At 45.1% G+C, this 8,808-nt stretch overlaps 1 pseudogene; it reads left to right on the top strand.

Annotated features, from left to right (window-relative positions):
* Positions 1-1,857: 1,857 nt before the first annotated feature.
* Positions 1,858-8,585, top strand: LOC119309005 (annotated as a pseudogene).
* Positions 8,586-8,808: the final 223 nt, after the last annotated feature.

Consider the following 8,808-nt stretch of genomic DNA (forward strand, 5'->3'; position numbering starts at 1 on the left):
CTTCTTGACTTTGATATTGACATTGAACATGAATTCTGTTGTTTGGATGTGCACAGAATTGCCACTTGGAATTCGGCTGAGAGGCTCAATTCAGAAACTTGTTTGGATGGTCATTCTCTACATTAGAATTGTCTATTTGTTATATGATGAAAATTGAACTTCGATGTAATGTTTGAAACTACATTGTATTCAATATGTACATATACAGCAGGACTACAATGTACATATTTCTTGAATGATTATATGAAGAATACAATGGCAACAATTACAGCAGCACTTATTCTATAGCAGCAGCACATTACAGCAGCACTTATACATCAGCACCACTTGCACAGCAGCACTTATACAGCAGCAGCACATGTACAGCAGCACATTACAGCAGCAGTTATACATCAGCAGCATTTGCACAACAACACTTATACAGCAGCAGCACATGTGCACCAGCACTTATACAGCAGCACTTGTACAACAACAGCAGCACTTTTCATCAGCAACACTTAAAACAGCAGCACTTGTAAATCAGCACTTAGCCAACAACAACATATAACATAGAAAATTCAAGTATGATCAAATGAAGCACACACTACATGTCTTTTCCATCATTACATGACATAGGAAATTCAAGTACAACAAGTTCATAGCTAGTACATGAAACTGGAAGGGAAGGGAAGGAGAGGGACGTGCCCACACGCGGGGGAGGAAGTGATCCACCGGAGAGAGAGGAGACGAAGGAGACGGCGGACGAGATCTGACCTGCGCCGCCAGGAGCTCCGCGTCGGGGTCATGCACGCCGCTTCTCCCGCTCAAGCCTGCCTCTTCTGTTTCGGGCTGTTTCTGGAGAGGTCGAAGCGGTATGTTGCGGGCTGGTTCCCGAATATCAGCGAAAATCGACCTCTCCCCCTCCGAATTCGGGAACGGATACGCGGGCTTTCAGAGCAGGGCAATGAATATTGCAGGCCAATCCGGTGGGCTGATTCCTTGTACATCTAAACAGCGGAATTCGGGCTATCCAATGCCAATATCAATATCTGGGCCTGAATATCAACATCCAAACGAAGTGCTAGAGCATGGCCAAAGGAAACGAAGTTCGGTTCTCTTGCGCTTCCACATGCTGTAGTACTACAGCTGTAGAGCATGGTCGGAGGAAACAATGTTCGATCCTCTGGCGCTTCCACAAATTGCAGTACTAGAGCATCACCGGAGGAAGATCAACCCATTCATTTCTAATCTCTCCAATTTAATGAAGGTAATGTCGTTGCTCTCTCTGCGTGCTTGCGTGTGTGTGTGTGTACTATTTCTCTAGATTTGTTTGGTTCATCGTCAGTCTTAATGCTTTTCGTAGTTGTATACCTGTATAACATGAAGACAATCCATGAGCTTTATATCTCTATTTTTATCTTCTAGTAATGTTGTGCATATAGTTGTTGTGCAATTGCTAAGCAGCAGATTTCCTAACCTGCTACTTGCGACGTGATTCTAACCTTATTACAGAATAAAGATGCTGTCTTTTGTTCTTAGAAGAAGTTTTTCTTTTTTCTCAGAAAGGAAACCTTTACTTTTGCTTAGAATCAGGTTTGATATTTGCGGTGTTTGATTGGGCATGGGTAAATAGAACCTCAATATCATCTCAACTGTAATAGAGTTAGACTACATTCCATAATATTTTGTTTCATTGTTGAATATTGGATCAAAACAAATTCAATCGGTAGTCTCAAGTGAATTAATTCACAATTCCTTTTTCCTTTTTTCTTATAGATGACATTCTATTTGAAGCATGGGCTTGCTGTTGGTAATAATAAAAGGAGTAATTTGTTTGCTTATTTTTTGTAGCACCAAAAGTGAGCTCACTGCAGCAGTATGGCGTCGGTCCTGGATGCTCTGGCATCCTACGTGGCTGACATGGTCATCGAGATGGTCAAAGAAGAGGTGTCCATGCTGATTGGAGTGTCTGGTGAGATAGAAAATCTGGGCATCAAGCTTAGGGACCTCAAGAACTTCCTTGCAGATGCCGGTAGGAGGAACATCACTGATGAGAGCGTGCAGGGGTGGGTGGAGGAACTGAAGCGTGCCATGTATGATGTTACCGACATCCTTGACTTATGTCAGCTCAAAGTCATTGAGCAAGGTCCATACAAGGATATGGGGTGCCTAAACCCTCTGCTCTTCTGCATGAGGAACCCCCTCCATGCCCACAACATTGGCAGCCGCATCAAGACACTTAACCAAAAATTGGATGACATCTTCAAGAGGGGTGGTAGTTTCAATTTCATCAAGCTAGAAGGCTACCAGGACCGGATGATGACCCGTTCTCAAGCTGTTGACCTCAAGACGGATCCGTTATTGGAGCGGTCGGGTGTGGTTGGGGAGAAGATTGAAGATGACACAAGAGCGCTTGTGAAAGTGCTTACAGAGGAAGTAGCTGATGATAGTGATAGCATCATGACTGTTGCCATCGTTGGTGTTGGTGGAATTTGTAAGACTACCCTCAGCAAGAAGGTCTCCAACGACGAGGAAATCCAAGGCAAGTTCGCCAAGAAGATATGGCTGAGCATCACACAGGTCTTCAATGAGGTTGAGCTGTTGAGGACGGCCATCACGGCTGCCAATGGAAACCTGCCTGGCTCTTGGGACGGGTCTAAGGATAAAGCGTTGCTTGTGCCAGCTCTTGCTGACGCCGTCAGGGACAAGAAGATTTTTCTTGTGTTGGATGACATGTGGGGAACCAACGAATGGAACAACTTGCTCATGGCTCCCTTTAGCCATGCTGCACCCAATAGTCGAGTCCTTGTCACCACAAGACATGAGACTGTTACCCGAGGCATGAAAGCCAAACATCCCTACCACCATGTTGGCAAATTAGGGCCTGAAGATGCATGGTCTTTGCTGAAGAAGCAGGTAATTGTGCAATTACTAGTAGTAACCTCTAATTGAAGTTAATCCATTGACAAACACTAGCAATGGATTAATGAACTCTGAATGCTTATACTACAATAATTCCTCTTGCATGATGTTAAGTCTTCATACAGCATACTTGCTAGTGATTTATTGTATAAATTTTGTGCAATTCCGATCACTGGTCCTGATTACTCCACATTGTGTTGCTTGTTTATTTGAGAACCAGTCCATTGATTTGTGTTAGAAAGTAACTAGCTAATTAGATCTACTCATGGTTGTGCGTGTTATGCCTTTACAGTTCGTGATGATAAGATAGAGACATAGGAGGGAGATTAATTTCTACTTGTGTGTGCCAGTTCAATGAAAAATAAAGAACCCTGTGAAACATTTACCTCGACCTATTAATTAAGGTGGAAAGAGATAATTCACTTTAAGCAGTACGTGGACTGACTCTTTCTAAATTCTTTTTTCTTTCTGAGCTAGCATATCAGGGAATAAAAGAACATCACTAGCCAGTGAAATGTGTAATATGCTTCTCATTAACTTTATATGTTTAAACTGCTTGCAGGTACTCGCTACGGAGAAAAGTGAACCTGCGATTGATATGCTAAAGGATATAGGATTGAAAATTATAGCAAAATGTGATGGATTACCACTTGCAATAAAAGTGATGGGAGGACTCCTATGCCAAAAGGATAAACAGCGACGTGATTGGGAGAAAGTTCTGAATGATGCTATATGGTCAGTATCCCGAATGCCAGAAGAGCTAAATTATGCAATATATATTAGCTACGAGGACTTGTCCCCTTCTTTAAAACAATGCTTTCTGCACTTCTCCCTTAAGCCTAAGAAGACAATTATACATGACATACAATTGGTCGGCATGTGGATTGGTGAAGGATTTGTTCATGGAGACTCTGATAGATTGGAAGAACTAGGAATTGAGTACCATAAAGAGCTAATATTGAGGAACCTTATAGAGCCAGATGTAGAAAATATAGAACCTACAATATTTGTTATATTGATCTGACCCTTGTGTAGGGTATATATAGAAGTATAAGAGGGATAGAAACTTGGAGTACAAGACAAGTTATGTGGTTTAAACTAATTCTATCTCTATCTCATTATCTCTAACTTAAACCCGATTATATTTCTAACATTCCCCCTCAGTCGTAGCGGGAGTGAAATAGACATTTGCGACTGGATTTGAAGTATCGTGCTCGCGTCATCTTCTCCGCTTCACCATCATCACCTGCATCTCTGATGGGTCGACACCTGGGGCAGTGACTGCGTCCCCTTCCGGTGCCTTCCTTGTCTCTCCTCTATTCCCTCCCGCAGTCACAGCGGGAGAGGCGTGGACGCTAGTGATGACTCAGACGCTGTTGACTGGAGTTGTTGCCGATGAGTTGTTGTAGACGTAGCCCTGTATGTCGATGTTGAGGTAGCCGATCATGATGTAGCCGTGGTCAATGATGTAGTCGTCGTGGATGATGAAGCCGCACAAAGCCGGAAGCGCAAAAAAAGCGCTATATATGTTGTAGATGACGGAGCTGAAGTCGTGGATAATGCTCCTTGCGGTGTCAGGGGGTGCCGTCAGCGATGAGTCCACCGGTTTTGTCAGAACCGGAGGAAACCCATCGAGCACACATCGGTTTTGCCATAACCATGTGGCCGTGTAGGCTGGTCACTAGAGTGACGCCATGTTGATGCAGTCGTGTCGTCGTGTATGACGCGATCAATGTCGTTGTCGTGACGCAATCATTGCCGTCGTCAAGGCCGCGTCTTGCAGAAAAGTCTGTCAGAGGACGCTAGTGCCCATCTTGTGGACGAGGCGGCGGTGTGTTGATGAAGATGTTGGTGAAGACGACGTTGATGAAGATGTTGGTGAAGACAATGTTGATGAAGACCTTGGCGATGAAGTGTCGGCGATGGCGTCACAGCAGCGTGTCAATGATAATGTGTCGCTTGAAGGTGTCCCTCGTGGCGACCAAGTGTCAACACCGTGTCACGACGGAGAAGTCGATCAAGATTGCAATTCGTTCCACACCCGTCTGGCGTGTGGATGATGCATGTTGAGATCGCTTCTTGTAGACATGCTCGACGAAGTTTATTGGCTTGTAGCCTGACGTGGTCGTGCAGCTTGATGATGCGGCCATGGTGCAGATCGCTCGATGCAGCGGCTCGTGGATGTACGCGGACAACTAGCTGGTTGGCGCTGCAGCGTGGAGTCCCCTGGCAAGGCCGCGGCTTCGGCGATGGCCAACATGTGCACCGGCTGGAATCGATCTGGGATCCGCGCGTGTGTCCGAAGTCGATGAAGACAGCTGATGCTGATGAGGCCCAGCTGCATGCCCTCCCGTGATCGAGCGCCCACGGAGTCGCCGTGCGGGATGATGTAGACACGTGCAACCGGGCCCTCGGAGTTGCATCGTTGAAGGCTTGAAGCTAGTCGAATTGATACCAAACCTGAGTCCTGATATAGCACGTACATGCAGTTTTTGTGCATGCCATACAAGTGCATGCATGGCTGCATGGGTCGATGGAGGTGTTTCCGATGTAGTGCAAGCGCCGGCTCCAAGGAAACCGATCTGCTCCCTGTCCGACGCGATGGGTGTGTGTGGAAACCGATCGAAAACAGATCGTATGCCTGGGCCGCCTGTCGCCTGTACATATCCCTGGCGTGCCGGCCGGGGCCAGAGGTCGGTGAAGATGCGCTTGTGCAGATGCACCGTCGGGCCCCCTGGACAGGGGCGGCTGCTCTTCTGGATCGCGCAACCTGCCGCGTGTGCTCCGCTGTTGCAAGAGCGTCGTGCCGGATTGTTCTCACCGGATTTGAGGGTCGGGGAGAGGAATTTATTTGTAGCTAAAAAAAAAGAAAAATCAATCTAAGAGAATTTTGATTTAGAATTGTTCTAATCTATGGAGTCGATCTAATCTATGGAACCAATCTGATCTTTGCTCGACCGGGTGCCGCGCCCCCAAAGAGAGGAGATTAATCTCCCCAGAGGCGGCGCGCTGCGAAAGTGGTAAAGGAACCTAGGATCGACGTCGTGAGACTAACCGCTCTGATTCCATGTAGAAAATATAGAACCTACAATATTTGTTGTATTGATTTGACCCTTGTATAGGGTATATATAGAAGTATAAGAGGGATAGAGACTTGAAGTACAAGACAGGTTATGTGGTTTAAACTAATTCTATCTCTATTTCATTATCTCTAACTTAAACCCAATTATATTTCTAACACCAGATACATCACCGTCAATATATTTGCAACATGCATGATGTTGTTCGCGGATATCCACTTCGGTGCCCAGGCTCATCTGCTCCCGCTCAGAAAAAAAATCAAAATAAATACTAGAAAAATTCAAAAAATTCCAAATTGTTTTGGGGTGGTAGATAATTTGACGCGTGAGGTGCGCCCCAAAATTTAACTCATTTGAGCATCTGAGCAGCTCTCGGCAAAAAAGCGTGAACAGTAAACATTTTTACAGACCTTGATTTTGTCTTTTTTGCCGAGAGCTGTTCAGATGCTCAAATGAGTTGAATTTTGAGGCGCACCTCACGCGTCAAATTATCTACCACCCCAAAAAATTTGGAATTTTTTGAATTTTTCTAGTATTTATGTTGATTTTTTTCTGAAGGTGGGTGCAGATGAGTTCGGGAGCCAAAACTCTGCGTCCTGTTGTTCGTTCATTTGCTCAATATGTGACTAGAGATGAAGCACTAGTAGCTCACCACGGAGGAACTGTTAATAGTAAACTTAGTTTGCAAAGGTTTCTTAGGTTGTCCATAGAAACCAGAGGAGTGGAATCAGATGAATTTGAGTGGAGGAGTTTACATGAGCAGAAATCTCTTAGATCATTAATACTAGTAGGAAATTTTAAGATTCAGTCGGGTGATTCCTTGATTCCTTTTTCAAGTCTACGGACTCTACACATAGAGTATGCAAATTTTGCTGCATTGTTGAAAGATCTGTATCAGCTCAAACACTTGAGGTATTTGTCACTAAGAGAATGCAATGATATAAAGAGCTTGCCAGAGAACATTCACAAAATAAAGTTCTTGCAGCACATTAGTGTTGCTGGTTGTCAGAATCTTGTGAAACTTCCAGATACCATTGTAAAGTTACGAGGACTGAGATATCTTGAACTTTATGGCACATCTATAAATACTATGCCTAGGGGGTTCTCTGCTCTTACAAATTTGAGGATACTTTGGGGTTTCCATACCCACATGGTGATTGGTGTAGTTTGGAAGAGCTCCAGCCTCTTTCTCAGCTTAGGGAAATTGGATTAGCAAGTCTGGAGAATGTATCTGCTGCGTCATTTGCCACAAAGGCGAGGCTGAGTGAAAAGGCCTATCTTTCCTGCATGGCCTTATACTATAAGAGCAGACTAGGTGGTGATGGATTAGTGAAGGAAGAAGTTTCTGAGCAGGATCAAGGAACAATTATGGAGGTATTTGATGAGCTCTGTCCTCCGCCTTATGTGCAAGATATTCGCATCCAAGGATATTTCGGGCGTCAGCTCCCAAAATGGATGATGTCGACAGCAACGACGCCCCTCAATAGCTTGAGGGTACTTATAATTGAAGACCTGGATTGTTGCACCCAACTCCCTGATGGCTTGTTTCAGCTTATCTGGAGTGCCTGGAGGTCAACCGTGCTCCGGCAATCAAGCGTGTCGGTCCTGAATTCTTGCGGCCCTATAGTCACCATCACCATGCTCCATTTCAGGCGGTAGCTCCATTTCCGAGACTGAACAAGATGATCTTTAGGAAAATGGTGGAATGGGAGGAGGAAGTGCAAGCTATGCCTGTCTTGGAGGAGCTTATAATCCATGGCTGTAAACTGAGGCGTATTCCTCTCGGCCTCGTGTCCCATGCAAGGGCTTTGAAAAAGCTAACCATATGATCCATCCGGGGCCTCCACTATCTAGAGAACTTCTCCTCCATAGTTGAGCTCGACCTGTATGACTTAACAGAGTTGACTAGCATCTCCAATTTTCCCAAATTGCAAAAGCTTGTGGTCAACTGCTGCCCAAAGCTGGAGTCGCTGCAGGAGATGACTGCACTCCGGAGACTCGTGCTGACAGTTTGCTACAATGAGAAACGACTTCAATTGTTCTTGCCAACTGTAAAGCCCAGTCATTTGCTTCTGGACTGCAGCCCAGAGGTACTTGCCTCCATGGCTGTGGGAAAATCTGGCGCCGAGTGGGACAAGTTCAGGCATATGTACCATGTCGAGGCTTATGCAAATGATGAAGGCATTGAAAAGAAATGGCACCTATTTTACACAAGAGAGCCCTACAACATGGAGACGGATGTGGAGGCAAATCGGCAGGTATAATATCTAGTTCGGTTGCTCTATCCAATATAAGTACCCTGCTCTTGTTGCTTCCATCTTTGGGTTCTTCGTTTGTATGCTAGAGCTACTTGAAAATATGTTCCTGGTATTCAGTTTCGCTCGACAGGATTAATCATTTAATCTAAGGAGGCATATGAAGACGACAGAGAAGACACAAATGAAGATGAGAAAAGGGACGGACATGACGAAAGCTGAAGCTGAGGACGGAGAATACAAGTACCCTGCCCTGAATTTCTTGCAAATTTGTGACAGCATCTCAGATGAAGTAGCCACCTGGAGGCCAGCTGGGGTCAAAGGAGTTATCTGGGTAGGCGCGGTGTAATCTTGGATCTCTACCCTGTATGCTGCATTCTACATTACTTTTCTTTCGGATACTTGTGCTCTTTTCGCCTTCTTAATGAATGAAAAGCAGCAGTCTGCTGCGTTTTGTAAAAAAAGAAGAAGAGGACAACGCTGATGAGGAGTTGGCCATACACGATGAAAGGATATCCCAGGATGTGTTACCAGGATATGTATGGCTCCACTTGCTGCCAATGCTGCTCTAC

The sequence above is a fragment of the Triticum dicoccoides genome, chromosome 5B, assembly GCF_002162155.2.
Source record: "Triticum dicoccoides isolate Atlit2015 ecotype Zavitan chromosome 5B, WEW_v2.0, whole genome shotgun sequence".
Lineage (NCBI taxonomy): Eukaryota > Viridiplantae > Streptophyta > Magnoliopsida > Poales > Poaceae > Triticum > Triticum dicoccoides.